Raw genomic sequence first — 18,925 nt, forward strand, 5'->3', positions numbered from 1 at the left:
AGTCCTCTAAGTATATTAGTTCTTCCCTCATGTTGAAACTTCATCTCCAATTTTTCTAGGTTAAGTGTGAACTCTACTAGCGAGGCCATCCATACCATGCCAAAGATGACATCATAGTCTCCCATGTATACCACATAGAACTCATTTTCCAACTCATAGCAATCTCCAAACTTCAAGATGTGAAGATTAGATTTCTTTCGAGTGCATAATAGTTTGTCACCATTAGCTACCATAACTCTAAATCCAGCGCGCTCCTCAATCTATAGACCTCTCTTGGCTACCAATTGTGCATCTATAAAATTATGTGTAGCCCCAATGTCAATGAGTGAGATCACTTTCTGCCCTTGGATAGTACCTCTGACCTTAAATGTGATTGCCTTCTGAGCCCCCGTTAATCGTGCTAATGACTTCTCATCCTCAGGAATGCTGCTCTCCTTTGTAGTGCTATCCTCATCTAAATCAGAATGTTGATCCTCCCTCTCTGACTGTGACTCTTTTGTTGAGAAATATTCCATTTGATTTTCCTTAGCCTTGAGAGGACACTTATGAGATAAATCCCAAGGCTCTTTGCAATGAAAACATAACTTCTTCTTTCTTAAATCATTTAAGGTGTCATTATCCAACTTATCTCTTTTGGGCTCAGCATCCTTGTGAAAAGGTTTTTTGTCCTTCTCCTTGTCCTTTTTCATATAAGAATCCTTGTTCTGAAATCTGCTCCTAAATGAAGAAGGTTCTAGGTCACGAGCCTTTTTAGTGGCCTCCTACAAAGTAGCTGGGTCATGCCCCTTGACCCAACCTCGCAAGGGTTCTGAGAGTCCATCCATAAACAACACTACTAACCTCCTCCCTGAAATATCAGTGACCAACATAGCTAACCTTTGAAGCTCACTGATATACATCTCAACTGATCCCCACTGCTTGAGTTGTGCCAACTCCTTAAACTTTAATTCGGGATCCCTGGTATCAAATCTCTCTATGAGCTTATCAGTGAACTCCTCGTAAGATGTGATCTGATTATATCCAAGGGTTACCATGCTATGGTGCCACCACTCATGTGCCGATCCATCCAAGTGAATAGTCGCATACTTTATAGCCTCCTCTTTAGGCATAGTATTCAACTACAATTATGTATCCATCTTCTACACCCAAGCTCGTGCAGTCATCTTCCCTGAAGCATCATAATAAGGTAAAGAAATTTTCCCAACTTTCTTTCTCAACTCAAGATTTTGACTTCTTCCTCCTAATCTGGGTATGTGACTCATCCTAAAGTCCATGTAATCTCTAAGAGAAATGTTTTCCTAAAACACTAGTCCACTAGCCTCCCAATCCCTCCTAAACTAATCCTGTAACTCCCTAATATGTGGTTCATTAACCAGCTAAACTCAATCTCTAGGTGGGAAGGTGGATAGAAGAGGTCTCAAGCTCACTGTTTGAGTTGGGCGTGTAACATCTCTAAAGTTATCAGCCTCATCCCCATTGTTCTCATGTCCATTATTACCATTAAAGTTATCTCAGCCTTCATTATCATTGCCCCTATTATTGTTGTTTCCATTGCTGGAATCACCTAGATTGATATTGATGCCCATCTATCTAGCCATTAGCTGCAACATCATATCCATTTGCCTATTCTGCTCCTATTGCATTATTTAATTATTTATGTTAATTAAAGTTATATGGTTAAACTTTGATAATACAATTACATAATGGATTAATTTTAGATAACATCAATAAATATTTCAATTTCCAACAAATTTTAATAATTATGAAAAAAGAAATATTTTAGAAATAAGTTTCAAATTTCAAATTTGGGAAAACTTTTAAAATGATGTCAAATTGTGTGTGTGTGTGTGTGTGTGTGTGAGAGAGAGAGAGAGAGAGAGAGAGAGAGAGAGAGAGAGAGAGAGAGAGAGAGAGAGAGAGAGAGAGAGAGAGAGAAATTTAGGGTAAATAAGAGGTAAGAGATGGTGACATGAGGTATAGGAAAGAATGAAATGTAGTAATTAGTTAGGAGAGAGGGAGACACATGAGGTTAAACAAGAGCATAGATGGTGACAATAGAGTAGGGGAGATTATTCCATAGGGTGATTAGGGCAAAAGAGAGAATCATAGAAGGGAGTTACCATGAGAGAAATGAGGTCTAGAGAGAGAGGGTATATAGGGAGAACTAGTGATGATAGGAGGGAGGGGTGAGAGTAAAAGAGAGTAATTAGAGGGAGAAAGATAAGATAGAGAATGAGGATGAGAACATAGATAAGTTATAATGAATACGAAATAAGTTATTGGACATAAAAATCATCAACAAATATTTCTCTACTTCTTCCTTGTGGGCATGACACCCCTACTAGCTTATATATATTCTACAATATTTATAGGGAAGTTGAGATTTCTAGAGGCTTTAATTTAATAATTGATAAAAAAACTATATACTCTAAAAATTAAAGACTTGATAACTCTCGGCTTTGTATATATATAAGCTAGTTGTAATTTAGGGAAAAATAGACAGGGCCCGTGTTTTGTGTACTATCTTTTATATCTTTTTTAAAAAAGTAATGGATGTTTTTAGTGCATTAGAATTTGAATCTTGTTTCTAACCATTATTTTTGGAAAACAAGTTTCTTTTAAATGTCGTAGAATATTTCCCTCCTTACTGATTGATAAGTACTATTTCTTTTCTCTTCCTTAGGATGTGAACCACCTAAGGTTATCATGAGATCAAGCTGACACAGTTGATTTCTTGGGAGTTGTAAACTGTGTTGAAGATAAGATTGATGATTTGGATCATTAAATTCAAGGAGAGGATTACGTAACGACCTAACAAATGGATTCTAGAGAAGTTTCTAGAGGATGATCAAGAAGATGGATAGATGCAATGAATCGAATTGAACCTGATCGTAAACCCTAAGATCTACAGTGGCGATGGAAAGTGATAAAGAAAGAATTGTATATTTAAAGAGATACAGTGTTGAAAAAATTATTGGTCAAAGAGTGCAAGTATCTACAAGAGGCACATATAGACAAAGGTGGATTAGAAATGCACAAGTGCATGAGTGAATGAAAAGCTAAAGGAGAAAGCTTGCAAAGATTATGTTGATATTGATAAGTGAATATGAGAAAAATTCTTAAGTATTGTTGAAAAGAGTGGATTGATTGGTTGAAGGGTTTCCAAGCAAGTCAAGATCAGAGCTTTTAATGGAAGGCTTATTAGTAAAGTCAGCATAAGGACCGAACAGAGATTTGAAGCTACAAAAGTGATTTGTAATCACACAGATCAAACCTACTATTTTCTTTATAATCATTGTAAACATTTTCTATTAAAATCCTTTTAACAAAGGTTGACCTACAATCATTTGAAAAATTAACAGTCTGTGTAAATCCTTTAACTAGGTGACATTCCAAATGGAATGATCAAAGTTCTCTGACAAAGACACTTCTAACTGGATGATTAAATCCTTTAACAAGGTCATATTTAACAATGTGTTTTTTTAACCTTTAACAAGATTAGCTCCTAACAGGGCTCACTTTAAAAGAGTGAAAATTAGTGACATGTTGCTGGTGGTTTTTCCCAAATTGGGTTTCGACGTAAAATCCTAGTGTCAAATGTGTGTTGATTGCTTTATATGTTTTACATTTGATAATGTTTTCATTATACAATTTAACTTAAATATTGAAAATAGTTTTACAATAGAGACCAAGAAACAACAAGACAAGCAGAACAGTGACTGTTTGTGTTTAATTGTTCAAGTGGTACTTAAAGACCTTTAGTAACTAATTCACCTTACCCCCTCTCAATTATTCAGGTAAAAGCACAAACCTATGTCACCTTTTATAAAGAAACGTGATATCAGAATGTGAAAGTTCAACATTAATGACAAGAAAAATTGTATTTGTGTTTAAAATATGAAGATGATGTAAACTGATGAAATGTGTAGAATTGGATGAATTTTATGCCTATAATTTTAATAATTTTTTTGAGTAAGAGTTTATTCATTTTATTTTATTTTGAAGTCCCTTTTTTTAAACTATAAAAAATATAAGGTGTAGTTCTCATCAAACAAGTATATGCAAATCATCTTTTTTTGTGCTGATTTGAAAATATCTTATAGATCACATGTATAGCTAGTGAACAAAAAAAGAAATAATTATTTTTGATGTATATTTTCTTTGTTATAAGTACTCAAGTTTGACCTTATCAGAATCCAACAGTTTTTTCCTCCTGTCAAAACTTCCCTATCAAATCTATACCTTCTTGAAAAAAAATTACATATTCGTGAAGAAGATTCTCTCCTCTAGAGATAAATATAATATTTTAATTTTTTTGATATGATTTACTATTTTTTTTCCTTTTTTGAGGGAGCATCTTCTAAATTGTTGAAATATCGATGTATAATATTTTGAGATTGTAACATATTATAACTAATCAAAACACTCAAAAAATTAAATAATGATGATATTGAGTCTGAGATCTATAAAAGGGTATTTTTAAGTTTTGAAAAAAATTGAGTTTTGATAGAGAAATGAGATTTGACCAGAATAGGTTTTTGGTATCACAAATAGTGACACAGATCTGTGCTTTTACCCATTCTAAACATTTCTAACATATAGAACCATGCCAAATTAAATACCAGGCATCGCTTGAAGAACAATGTAGGAAAATAACACCCAAGAAGATGAAGCATAATGACTTCCAGATGTCATGTATATGATTTTGCACAATTAGGGTAATGATCCATGATATGTTCACCATATGAAGGTAAGCCCATGGAATCAAGAAACAACAAAACAAGAGTTTGCCAATATAAACTGTCGGATAGGTAACCGTAAAATAATAAAACAACAAATGGGTGATGGAAGATTTCCAATAGCCCAAGGATGCTCCTACATCAAACACCCAAGGTGACAAAAAAATGTTCCATAAGGAATTATGAACATCTAAAAGAATTCAAAACATAAACTTTGTGCTCGTTCTTAATCCACAAATCTTCTTCATCAATCAACACAAAAGTGTGTCCAAACTCACTTCTACAATCAACTATATCATGATAAATCTCAAATACACTACTTCTACAATAACTACTACTATCAAATGAATCACTCTTATTGCATGCCTTCATCTAAATAGAAATTTTATTTGTTCCACTTATGTTCATAATCTCAAGATCAGATAACTTTTTGTCAATAGTAGGAAAATCAACTCTATTTTCTAATGTCTTCAAACTAAAAGTCCTAAATATAATCAAGTTCTTCTCTTTGATAACTTCTTCATCATTTAAAGGAATCAAAACAAATATCTTACCATCCTTTTCAAATGTAATTGTATTCTTTTTGTAATCACATATAACTCCCTTATCAAATTGCCAAGCGCTTCCAAGTAAAATATAACAAGCACTCATGTCTACTATATCACATTAAACTTCATCCTTAAAAGTTCCAATACTAAAATTAACAAGACATTGTTCTCTAACTTGCGCCCAATGATCATCTTGAAACTAGCTGATACCACAAGGAGTAGGAGGTTTGAATATTTTCAAACCAAGTTTCCTAACCATTTCTTTAGAAATAATATTATTAGTACTACCTTCATCCATAATTAATTTATATCATTTACCTCCATACTTACAAATAGTTTAGAATAAGCTCCTTCTGTCATGTCCCCTTTTCAAATAATTAAAAATAATAACTTTTGCTAAGGCAAGCTAGCTCAAAAAGTGAAGTTTCGGCAAAAGGGGCTAATATTTGGAAACCAATGGACTAATAAATAAAAATTATTATTAAAATATGTATTATTGACCCCTCTTGGTCATGAGTTAGGGTTATTCCCTCTTTTAAAGGGATTTGGAGGCATTTCGGGCTCATTCTAAAAACTTGATTTTCGCTCATTGCTTTGTTGTTCTTCAGAGGCTGCCAAACCTGTGGAGAAGCAGACCCAAGGACAGGAGTTTGCAGGTTTCTAGGCAGGCTAAGGATAGGATTTTGAGGCCATTCCATGTGAAAGCTCATGCAGAGTTTACCCTTGTGCTGAATAGTGCAAATTTGTGAGTTTTCAGGTGTGTTTATTATAAGAGTTTGGTGTTTTTGGTTGAGTATTTTATATCAGTTTGGTTTGCTATTGTATTGTAGACATTTAAATATAGGTATTGGGTCATGGTTATACTTTTGTAATAGATTATTAGTGTTTTGTGGTATTTTCGAGCTATTTTGTGTTATTTTCGGGAGCTCGATGAGCATTGTTGTTGTCCTCCATTTGGGAGCTGTTATGTAAACTCTATATACATCTAGAAGTGTCATTTTGTGGGCCATTATGTTGGAATTTTTTTTGTAAAAATTTCTACTTTCAGATTTATTAATAATATGTGAAGCTGTGAAGTTTTTGGCACTATTTCGGGCATACCTAATTTGGGTTTTATTGAGAAATTGGTTGATCTTTTGAAATGTTGTTTGTTTGATTTTAAAATCTAATTAGAGGCTTTAAATATCATATAAAATCAGCAAGGGGACATTTCACCTTCTTTGTACTGGTTCAACATCATGATTAGCAAACATGATTCTCCTCATTAAAAGAGATTCTCACACTTTTGGTGAAGCCAAATCAACATCAGAAGATTCCACTTTCTATTCTCCTTTTACTACTAAGTTTTTTTTGTCAACTTTCACATTAGGACATTCAAAGGCTTGGTGTCCATCCTTACAACATTTGAAACAAGCACCTCTGAAAATAATTTTTTTTTCAAGAACAAGTTTCTTACCCTTGTCAACTTTAGTAACTTGCTTACCTTTCTTTCTTCCTAACTTTTCTTCATCTTTCAATGGTGATGGGCCATCGAAAGGGTCTTGATCTATGCACACATGTCAAGTCCAGAATGTTGTGTATAGAATGATTGATTGACCAGCATCACACTGATAAGAATCTTCAGCTGAACTAAGTTTCAAGATACTCAATCTTCAGCTGAACTCTTTTCTTATTGAATCAATCAAAAATAATAAAATTAAACTAAATTAAAAATTTATTAATAGTAAAAAATATTTATTTAACACAACTTATTTTCATTTATCTAAATTATTTTATTTCATTTAATTTAAAACATCACCATATATAATAATAATAAAATATTTAAAACAATTCATTTTCATTTATCTAAATTATTCTATTTCATTTAAAACATCATCCCACGTAAAAATTCTTACATAATATAAACATTATGATTATTATTATTTAAAAAAAAAAACCATTAATATTCTAAGGAAGTGCGCTGCACGGAGGACAAAAGAAGAAAAGAACGGATAAAAAGAAAATACAGTTCCATTTTCCATTTCTCTCTCTCACTTCGTCTCCATAAAAAATAGAAAAAGGCGGGAAAAAACTAAAATACATAGAAAATTAGACTTTTAAAATATTTAATTTGTCTTGCATGTTATTGAATCTGACACTTCAAAATATTTAAATGCATAAATATATATATCAAAAAGTTATGGTCGTAACTTGATATAGCAGTTAGCACTACTGGTAGTAGCCTCACAAAATATAAATACAATTATTAGTGAAATGTTAATCGGCTATGACACCATTTTGTTAATTAAGGAAGTAAACTGTATACACAAACAGAACAAGTTCAAGAAAGGGAAAGATATAAAATTTATTATTCTTGGTAATTTGTTAGCCTCGAAAAATAAATCAAGAAATGCAAAAAGATGAAGCTTAGTGTGATACACAAGTTCAAATTAATTACGTTTACCTTAGAACTTCAATCAAACAACACAAACAATTTGAAAAAAGAAATATACATAATACATTTGGAATTTATAGACAAGCTCGAATTCATTTTCACTTTGAATTTTTGACTCAATCATTGATAAACATTTCATGAATGTTTTCTTTTATACAAATCTCCCTTTGCCCTATTCTTTTCAAAAGAATGGCCTATGTGATCTTTCACAAATGGGTGAGGGATCAACTATTTGATAAGTCATTCATGAATGTTTTCTTTTTCTACAAATTTTCCCTTTGTACTATTCTTTAAAAAGAAGGGCCAATGTGAAAAGAGCTCAATCTTGATCTCTGATAAATGGGTGAGTGAGGACCTGAGAAGCAGTCCATCTGTTGCGAACATCCTTTTGCAGGCAGCATCCAATGAAGCTTTCAAACTGTGAAGAAGCAGTGGGAGGCAAAGTGGGCACATCTTCCAAACAAATAGCACACAAGAGTGTAGCCCAATCAAGTGACTTCTCTTGTTCCATCTGTACAAATGGAAAATGACCCACGTAACATTCCATCAATGTTACTCCCAAACTCCATACATCACTTTCTTAATAATAATCATCGGCATCATCACAGCCAACTCCTTTCCGATAGGTTTGAGGGATGAATCTCTCAGGGCTCATATAGGCATATGTTCCAGCACTAGATGAATTGCATGCAATCTCTGAAACAATTGCACTCATCCCAAAGTCTGCAATCTTGACATGAAATGGATTCAACTTGACCAAAAAATTGGCAGGCTTGATGTCTCTGTGAACAATCTTTTCACTCTGCACATATTTCAAAACCTCCAAAGCATCTCTTCCAACTTTAGCCAAGAAAGACTCCGACATTCTTTTGTTGAGCTGCTTGTGGAAGCTTTGTAGAGAGCCTCCGTCCATGTACTCCAGTAGATAGTTCACATTCCCACCTTCTTCAAATGCTCCATGGAATTCCACTATCCAGGGAGAATGCATCTTCTTCATAATCTCCACCTCTCTCATGATCTTGTCATCTTTATTAGAATGAAGCCTGACTACTTTGAGAGCATAATAAGAGCTCAATTTTGGGCTGAGCACTTTGTACACATTGCCCTCACTTCCTTTCCCAAGACTTCCCTTCACCTCCAAATCACACAAACCTTTGATATTCTTCACTGGATTTGGCAAAGATAGGCAATTATTTCTTGTTGGATTACTTGAGATTAATGCAACTGTTGGAATGTTCAATCTGAGCTTCTTTCTTATAACACCATTGTTGTGATCAACTCTATTTATAATGCACTGCTTTCCCAGGAAAAGGATTGAATTAGAGTCTGGTATGAGAGTAGCCACACCCATTTCTGCTCCAAACAACATATAATACTCCACTTCTCACTTGAAACCTTTGCAAGTACAAATATGGAAACACCGTGTAATGAAAATGTGAGTGCATTTATTATATATGACTGGAAACTCTATGCAACAATATATAGAACCTACGTTCTAATATTAGATTTGAAAAAAAACAAGCAGCTAAACAACTGGAACCGCATGATGTGTTTGGAACTATTTGAAAAAACAACTAAGGGTTTGTTAACGTTGATAGAAAAGCGGTGGGAAAAAAAGCGGCGGTTCAATTCAGGCAAAAAATTATCATTGCATTCTCGATATATTGTAGATTGATATTGATTCAATTATAAATACATTCTCTTACAGAACCATCCAAAGATGAGATGAGGGAATTATAAACCTTCAATCCACACTGAAAACAACCCTTATGACTCTTACGACAAACTCAAATCTAGCACCAATGAATCATGTCTAGGAACCAATATTTCTCAATCAGACAATGAGAACAGATGGCATGGACAACATATGAGGTGTAAAACATTATTCAAGCATGAAATTGGACCATAAATGTCCTCAACTACCTAATATGTGAAGGATTTACTTTCCATTTGCATGCTCAGAGATGTCATAAAGTCACACCAATATACTATAGGATTTCCCATGCAGAGCACAAGCTTGCCCAAACATTCTTAAGTAGAATTTGGTTCATTTTGGGTCAATTTTGGATAACATGGGGTATTCTAAGCATGGGCCAAGGTTACCCAAATTTATTAATTACGGTTTAATTTAAGTCCATAAAGAATGTTCTTACATTCATGAACATTACCAAAATCAGATAACTGTGTGAAATTAATTTTAGTTCTATCAATATTAGGATCCAATAATGAGTTTGTCTAGTCCAATCCATAAACATGAGCATGATCCAATTTGATTACAAAGCATTCCTAGGTTCATACAAGAATATTATAATTGCAAGAAGAGGACTCAAATGTCTTTCCATTATAAAAATTGTTGTTTAAAACAAACGAAAGTGTCAAGCGAAAAAATATGAAGAAAAGAGTCTTGAAAAAATGGTTATACACACACACACACACACACACCATTTGACTACATGGAATCAAAAGATTTACTCACATGTGCTAGGAGATTGTCATAAGGCACAAACACATGCACATGTGTGTGCAACATGTAGGGAAGGCATAACACATCCAAGTACAAAGAATACACATCATCCAATCACAAGGATATCACTACATCCAAGAACTAAGAATACATGGCATTCGAGTATGCATCAATGAAGTCGAACCAAACAAGATAATATCAATGCATTTTTTAGGAGCTACCCAATTTATAAGGGTTAGATGTGTGTGTGTGTGTGTGTGTGTGTGTGTGAGAGAGAGAGAGAGAGAGAGAGAGAGAGAGAGAGAGAGAGAGAGAGAGAGAGTAGCTCGCAAGTATGTAGTCTTTTCCAAGAGATGAAAAGACAATTGGTACTAAATCAATTTATTCTATTGGCTAGATCTTCCAAGTTATTCTTAATATTTACAAACACACAAGGCATAAAAGGAGCATCCATTATTTTGATTAGTTAGTCTATTCATTAGTTTTCACTTCTTACCATAAGTTTTGAATGTGTTATCTTGTTGGCTCATTTAAACTCTAACCTTTATAAAATGTCACCCTTATAAACTTCTTTATTACCTAGACCCATGACATTCTCTAACAACTGTAGCATAAGACCGTCACAAACAGTATTATTCAAAGCACTCAAACAATACCTTTTTTTTCAAGGGGGGTGTGTGGCAAAAGTGGACAAGGCACTATATACTTTTATAAAAATAAACTGGATTCAAAGGCCGATTAGGAAAAGAAAGCCCTAACTCATCACCAATATAGTATATACAATGAAAGAAACCTCCAAATGACTCAAAGAGGATGATAATGGCCCAATATTTGATTACTAAACATCCTGAATGAAGTTTATAGTAGTATAGTCCACAAAAAATTACACCATATTTTCCTTCACAAAAAATCCATATAGAAAAATGGCATCAAATTCCCATGTACGGGATAGATTATTACAAAAGAACATTAGATCACTTTATGTGTTAAAAATCAGCACCACACTTGCAAGAAATTCTTCATATTCTAGATATGGAGAGACTCTATGTTGAACAAATTATACATCTTACACGTCCAATGTTGGCCCAAAAAACATTGTTCAAAATATAACTTTATTCAACATTCATTATTATGCAATTTGTATAGTATATTTGGGATCACTATTTAAAGAAGCAACAACACGATTGATTAGGACTGCCTTTGGAACCTTGATAACCCACATTGAGAACTTAATGCTTTTGAATGAAGTGCTCCAACACTTGCAATTTTTTAACAGATACTCTAATTACTATTAGCAAAGATAGTGTAGATTAGTTTCTACAATAAAAAATAACTCTAGAAAGTTATAGATAGTTATACATCCTAACCTTGATGAATCTAAATTTAAACCATTAGATCCTCAATTCACAAGAAGACCAACAACAACATTACCCTTTCTAAAAGTATGAGAGATATGATAAATTTTTAAAAGAATCCAATAGATTCCAAATGTTCATCATGATATATCTAATTTTCCAATTTTAAATATTTCAAGTGTTAGTGATAAGATTAGAATCTCCTTCCACATGGATTTTTCTAATTTCCAATTTTTTGGCTAAAACTAGACCATAAACTAGAGCATAAGCCTCAGCTTGGTTATTTGTACCTGACGATAGAGATACACATTTAAAGGTTGTGATATAAATCCCATATGATTTCTTAAACATATAAACCACACCCAAATTTTCTTGGGTTAACCTTAGACGAACCATCAAAATTGAGTTTGATAAATCCAATACAAGGAGGAATCCATCTTATATGAGACCTATCTATTTGGGTATGCAATAGAGATGGAGCCATGAATGAATGAAGATTAATGTATCGTCATTCCTCAACTAACATGTTGTCACAATGAGTAAACTTGTAATTGTTGATCTTCTCCTTCACATGAGCATTAAACAATTCTAAATTGACTTTTCTAGGCATTTGAGAAATAATTCCTCTGTGGAACTCACATTCTTGAAGATTCTTTTGTTTCACTCCCACCAAATTGACTAAACAATGAGTTTTGATGAGCATTTCCATATGCATCCAAAATATGATTTGGTAAATAGGGTAGGTCACCATTGAAATATCTCCCATAGTTAGTTTGATAGAGGCATCATTAAATACAATTTTAACATGATAAAACACCAGCTTGAGTAGAACCACTCACTGAAACCTATTCAAAGTTTTCTTTAATCATCTCAACGCATTCTCATGAATAGTTCTCATTAAAAAGATGATTCCCACAAGTAATAAAAAAAAAAATCTCAAACTCTCGCTTTACTTTGATCTCCACAAAACTGGGATTAGCTAGGTTTCATTTTTAATTCAAATAATTTATTTTACCCTTATATGTGTGTGTGTGTGTGTGTGTAGAATAAATTGTTTTTGATCTTTTTGTGAAAATATGTATTCTATATGTTCCCCTTGATCTTTGTATTTACCCCATTATTTTTTATTGTTCAACCTTCTTTATAGAAAGTACGACATGTTTCAAGATTATAAATAAAAAAACTAAGCTTTCTTATAGTTTCAGCAATTTTTTTAGTTTTTATTTTCAAATATTGTCTAATTTAATGGAAATGAATAAGTGTACTTATGAATGAGGACCACATCCCAATAATCAATCTTTAAGGATCATATCTTTGAACATATTGAATAAGCAAAGGCATAAGTCTGTAACCACAATAAGCTATGTGATGAACCTCAATAATTAGTAATTTTTAGCCACAATGAAGTGTTTATATTACTTACAAGATAATTTCTTATCTAGAATATAATTACAATTTTTTGGTATCTCCTTAGTTTAGATCCAAAAATAGAAAATTTAAGACTTACAAAATGTATTTTAAAACTTTTTCTCTTAGATCAATGGATTACAATGGTCCTCCAGGCATTATATCTATGGATGGACCATTCCAACAGAATTCTCAATCTAGACCATTGGATTACAATGGTCCTATGGTCATTATGCTTGGATAAATGGGTCGTTTATCATATTAGATTTCCATAATTTATTTATAATATAATTTTTATTTCTAAATTCGATTGTGTGCGAGTTTTTTCCATCAACATTTCAAACCACACTCTGCAATCCTTCATCTGGATAAGATAGAAGGAAATTTAGAAAAATATAAATGTACTAAATTGACCTTTCTAACAAATTCTCAATCTTTGTCACAAAGTGTTTTCTTCTTATTATTATTCTACACTTGGTCACGTAGAATCATGACAAGAAATGCATGAATTACAACTAATATAATTGTAAAGGAGAATATTTCATGAACCACAAGGTTCAAATAAATCAGGGGTGCAAACAAAAGTATTTAGCTATAGGAGCAATATCACCTTTAGTCCTTTTTCTATTTACAAATTAAAAGAAAAGGATTTTTGTCTCAAATAAAAGGTCAACTCCTTTTCATTGTTTGATTGTCTCTTGCATATGGATCATGCCAAAAGTCAACCCACACCCTTGATCATACATCCCTTAATCATGATCTCCACCATCTGTAAACCTTTAAAAGAAAGAGCTCCCCCCTTCTCAAAGGATCCACACTCTTGATATTGATATGCTACATGTTTATCGATCAATCTTCTTGAGAGCTTCTTAATTCTTATGATGAGGTCAAAAGGCTTCTTAATTTGTTTGGGGGAAACAATTGGGATAAGAGAGTATGCTCTTCACCCTCATGGTGAATCAGAAATCTTGACTCTCAAGAAGTGGATCCAATATGTCTTAGTTTAGAATCCTTTAAAGGGTCTGCTCTTGAGCAATCAAGAGGAACGACCCAAGTGGAGACAAGTAAACCCGACTATTCCAACCCACTATAAACTCAAGGCTATCAAGGACACAAAACTTTGGTAGACTTAGTACTTGTCTTCACTTAGTGTGAGTACTTGCGGGATTGGTACCATAAGGAAAATGCTAGGCAAGAATGCTTAAGGTTCTCTTGTCGCCATGAGGTATGTTACTTTCTGCAAGACAAGGTGTTCTTTAATTAGGTGCAAGAGGAGTATTATGAACGAGAGCCCTTTTTAAACACTCTAGGTTAGTAACTACCTTATTTTTCCACTCGACTTGTTGGTGCAAGAATCAATCCCAATGGAAAGAGGATTATTTCTACAACTATTGTAGAAGCAAGGGCTATACCACTGAACATTGCTTTAAGCTCAAAGATGTCATCTAAGATCTCATCGATGTTGGCAAATTTTTCATGGATGGCTTAGTCAAAAACTCTAATCATAGAGCCTTTAAATAACCATTACCAGAATATGAAGAAGGAGAATCATCAAAGGCTCACAAACATAAAGTACACATACACTAATATTGACAACGTCATTAACATGATATAACCTATTGAATATCTTTGCATGATGGGGTCCAAATTTTTACAAAGATCCCAATTATGATATAGATGATGAAAAACCTAAGGTTGTCCTAAAAACACAAAATGCTCAACAACAACATAGGGACACTCAACCTAAGGTAGTTCTTAGAGTGGTGAAATCTTCCTCCTCCCATGGTGAGATGCTTAATGTTGTCACAAGGGGGAAATCAAAATTTTTCCTTAAAGTTGCAAATGATCCTAAAAACACCTCATCATCTAAGCAAGTAGTTTCCTCAGTCACCTCTAGCTATGACCTTGTCTATCAACTACAATGAAACCTAACACAAATATCCATCTTTGAATTGTTAGAGCTATCTCCTTTACACAAGGATATTCTTGAAAAAGCTTTATGCTCTACCAAAGACCCCACAGCTATTGATGTAGAGTGGTTCCAATCTATGGTAAATCACATTTCTTCACCTTATTACCTCACATTTTTTGAAGAAGATGATAGATCTCTCAGTTATCTTCATAATCTCACCCTCCACATAGAAGTCCAAATCTTCTATACTTGCATTCATCGAGTCGTGATAGAAAATGTTGCAGGTTTAAACATTATCTCTTTCAATGTTATCCAACAACTAGGCATGTTTGAATTTTTCGTTGACCCTAGGTGAAAGATCACCATCTAAGCTTATGATGAGGTCAAAAGGCCTTCTAAAGGTCTCATTATACTACCAATCCACATTGGTATGGTTGAAAAAGATGTGCTTTTTGAATTCCTAGAAATCTTACTCACCTATAATGTGTTGCTAGGAAGACCTTGGATTCATGATATGCAAGATGTATTGTCTACATTTAACCAATGCATAAAGTTTCCTTTCAATGGTACCAAGATAATCATCCCTAGAGACAACACACTATCTATTGCCACCATGTTAATTCCTCATAATCTCTCTTTTGATGAGATCAAATCATCTTTCATAGAGTGTGAACAAAAATTGAAAATGAAGAGCTTGGGTATGGGCAAGTACACTCTACATTCTATTTCTTCCCTATCAGTTTCTCCTCAATCATACAAGAAACCTTCTAAAAATTGAAGCCCTCGGCATCTACTATGGCCATTTTTGGCACTTTTTTTTAGTCCTTAATTCCCCTAGAAGCAGAAAAAGTAGACCAAGCCATCAAGGATTGCCTATGTAGTGAAGAGGAAGATGTAGAGGAAGTCACGGTCACTACTCCTATCTCTCTTAAGAGCTATGGAAAAAGATACAAACTTCTACAAAACATGGGATATTAGGGTCACAGATCCTTAACTAGTAACAAGAAAGCTCTCGTACATAAAACCCTGAAGTCATACTGAGGGTCACAAAACTAGAGATACCATTGGCCTAGGCTTTGGGACAGAAGATGAAACACCCTAATTTGATAGAAGAGCTCCCATGTTCAGTGAATCAGAGGATGAGGATCCACCCTTTGTTTCTACTACTTTACAAAATGAGGATTTCGTGCCTCCCAATTCCCTACTTTGGGGAGAAGATCATATAATAGCCTCTAATGATGTTGAGGCTTCCATCTCTTGAAAAAATCAATTAGATGAATCTGATCATGAAGATCCAATCTGAGGAAGGACAAGAAAGAATATTGCTCACTTGATTGCTAGGAAGCAAACTATAGATTCTGGTGAATATGAATGGGAAGGTCTTACTGATGCATCTTGTGAATTAGGTGTGGATGTCATACATGCCTATGCTACCCAACCAAATGTAGTTGAAGAGTCTAGTCTAGGGTCTAACGAGTTTGGTTCGCAAACTTCTTTTGTGGATCGCATTGATCCCTCTAGGCCTATTCATGATTTTGATTCTATTGGAACTTTCACTATAAGATTGACTTCTCATGTCACTAGAGATGACTCCTTTTGTATTAATAACCTTGAAGTCTCTACATCCCTCTATTTAATTCACCTTAATCTCATAGATTGGTCTACTCAACATCAAAAACCTAAACTACTATCTTTCCAGAATGACTATGAGATCACTTGCTACCTCAATGCTATCAAACTTGTGACATCTTCTACCATTGAACCCTAGGTCAACATGACAAAAACAAATATCAAGTACCAATCATAAAATCAAAAGAAAAAATAAGTATTCAGATGGTAAAAACCACTTAATTGCGATGTCTAGACCACAAAAAATAAATAAAAATAAAGACATTTCTAAGGGTGAAAACCTCTTCAAGGCACCCAAGTATGAGGTGCTTGGGAGTTTGCCAAGCTATTTTTAGAATATATATTTGGTTCTCGTCGAACCCACACTAACTATACACTTGGGCATAAAAAAACCTCCCAAAATCATTCTTGTGGTTCAATCTCTATCAATTGAAGAAAAGAAGAGCCTTGCTAAGTTATTTCAAGAAAGGAAAATCAAGTTTGCCTCGACTTACTCAAATATGCTTGGTCTTGACACTAATCTCATTATGCATCATCTATTTGTTTCTCGTGGGGTCAAACCTATTTTTAAAAAGTTGAGAAAAATGCATCCACATGTGGTTCTCTTGGTCAAAGAAGAACTAGAAAAAATCCTAAGGGAAAGTTTCATCAAAGCTATTGATAGTGGACTATCTACTACCCAACATAAACATGATAGTGGACATGACCGCAGGTTATGAAATGCACTCTTTAATGGATGGCTTCTTTGGGTACAACCAAATCAAAATCACTATTGTGGATCAATAAAAAAAATAGACTTTACCTATGCATGCGGTTCATTTTGTTGTAATTTCATGCCCTTTGGGCTAAAGAATGCTGGAGCTACATATCAATGAGTAATGACCACTATCTTCCACAACATGATGCACAAAAATATGGAAGACTTTGTTGATGATGCATTGGCCAAATCTAAAAAAAGAGACACACATCTTGACAACCTTAGTTTGATAGTGGACCACATGGAACAATTTCAGCTTAGGTTAAATTCAAAAAAGTGTGTCTTTGGTGTCACATCCAGCAAATTGTTAGGTTATATCATATCAGAAAAGGGCATTGAAGTTGATCCTGAAAAGTTGCAAGCCATCATGGAAATGCCTCCTCCTAGAAATATCAATCAATCAAGAAGTTTTTAGGGATGTCTACAATCAATTAGGAGGTTCATGTCTTAGTTGACTGATAAGGCTCAATCTTTGAATAAGAACTTTCATAAAGGCTCTATTTGTATCTGGAATAAAGATTGTCAACAAATCTTACATTAGAACAAAGGGTATTTGGCTAAACCTATAGTATTGATGCCACCCATACTAGGACAACCTTTGATATTATATATCAAAGGGGAGCATTGGTGGTTAGTCCAACACTTACATTGGTATGTTTTTTGTAGTTTATTTTGATGATATCTTAATTTATAGCGAAGGCAAAAAAGAACACATACAACACCTGAGAATCATCTTGAGTGTACTAAGGAAATAGAAACTCTATGAAAATTTGAAAAAGTGCATATTCATGCAAACTAGTTGACCTTTTTAGGCTTTCTCATTTATAAAGCTAGTGTTTAGATGGATCCAGAAAAGGTTGAGGCAATCCTAGAATCCTAGTCCTTCCAACATAAGAGGGGTAAGAAGCTTTCATGGATTGAAAACTTTCTACTAAAATTTTATTCAAAATTTTAGTAGTATTGTAACACCCATAACTGATTGTACCAAAGTAAGGGAATTCACATGGACAACAAATGCTAAGGAAAGTTTCAAGTTCTTGAAGACAAAGGTAATTAGAGCTCATATATTGGCACTTCTAAATTTTGACAAGGTATTTGAAGTCGAGTGTGATGCTTCTCATGTTGGAATAGTTGTTGTTCTTAGCCAAGAAAGTAAGCGTGTAACTTTCTTTAGTGAAAAAATGAATGAAGTGAGAGGATTATTCTACCTATGATCTAGAATTTAATGCAATTGTTCAAGCAGTAAGGCACTAGAGGAAATGTTTGGTCCCATAAGGGTTTGTGTTATTTATTGATGCCTTGAGGAGGTGTGCTACACTATTAACCACCATGGAAACTAAAATCACTGGTTTTGATGCTTTTAAAGCTTTTTATGAGATTGATGATGATTTTTGGGAAATTGTAGAATAACTAAAGGCTTCAACATTCGTAAGTCAGACCATGTAAGAGGTGATTATTTTATGCAGGATTATTACCTCTTTAAAGGTAAACAACTATGTATACCAAGTAGATCTATGCAAGAAAATATTATCGGGGAATTTCACATTGGTGGACTAGCTGGACACTTTGGCAAGAAAATAACAATAAACTTAGTTGAAGATAAGTATTATTGGTCCAGTATAAAGTGGGAAATCACTAAATATGTGGCAAGGTGTAAAGTCTGACAAGTTGCTAAAGGAA

At 33.8% G+C, this 18,925-nt stretch overlaps 1 pseudogene; it reads right to left on the reverse strand.

Annotated features, from left to right (window-relative positions):
* Positions 1–8,040: 8,040 nt before the first annotated feature.
* LOC149567145 (mitogen-activated protein kinase kinase 9 pseudogene) lies at positions 8,041–9,072 on the reverse strand (annotated as a pseudogene).
* Positions 9,073–18,925: the final 9,853 nt, after the last annotated feature.

This window comes from Cupressus sempervirens, chromosome 3 (assembly GCF_028749045.1).
Source record: "Cupressus sempervirens isolate cs-2001-9-10 chromosome 3, ASM2874904v1, whole genome shotgun sequence".
In the NCBI taxonomy this organism is placed as follows: domain Eukaryota; kingdom Viridiplantae; phylum Streptophyta; class Pinopsida; order Cupressales; family Cupressaceae; genus Cupressus; species Cupressus sempervirens.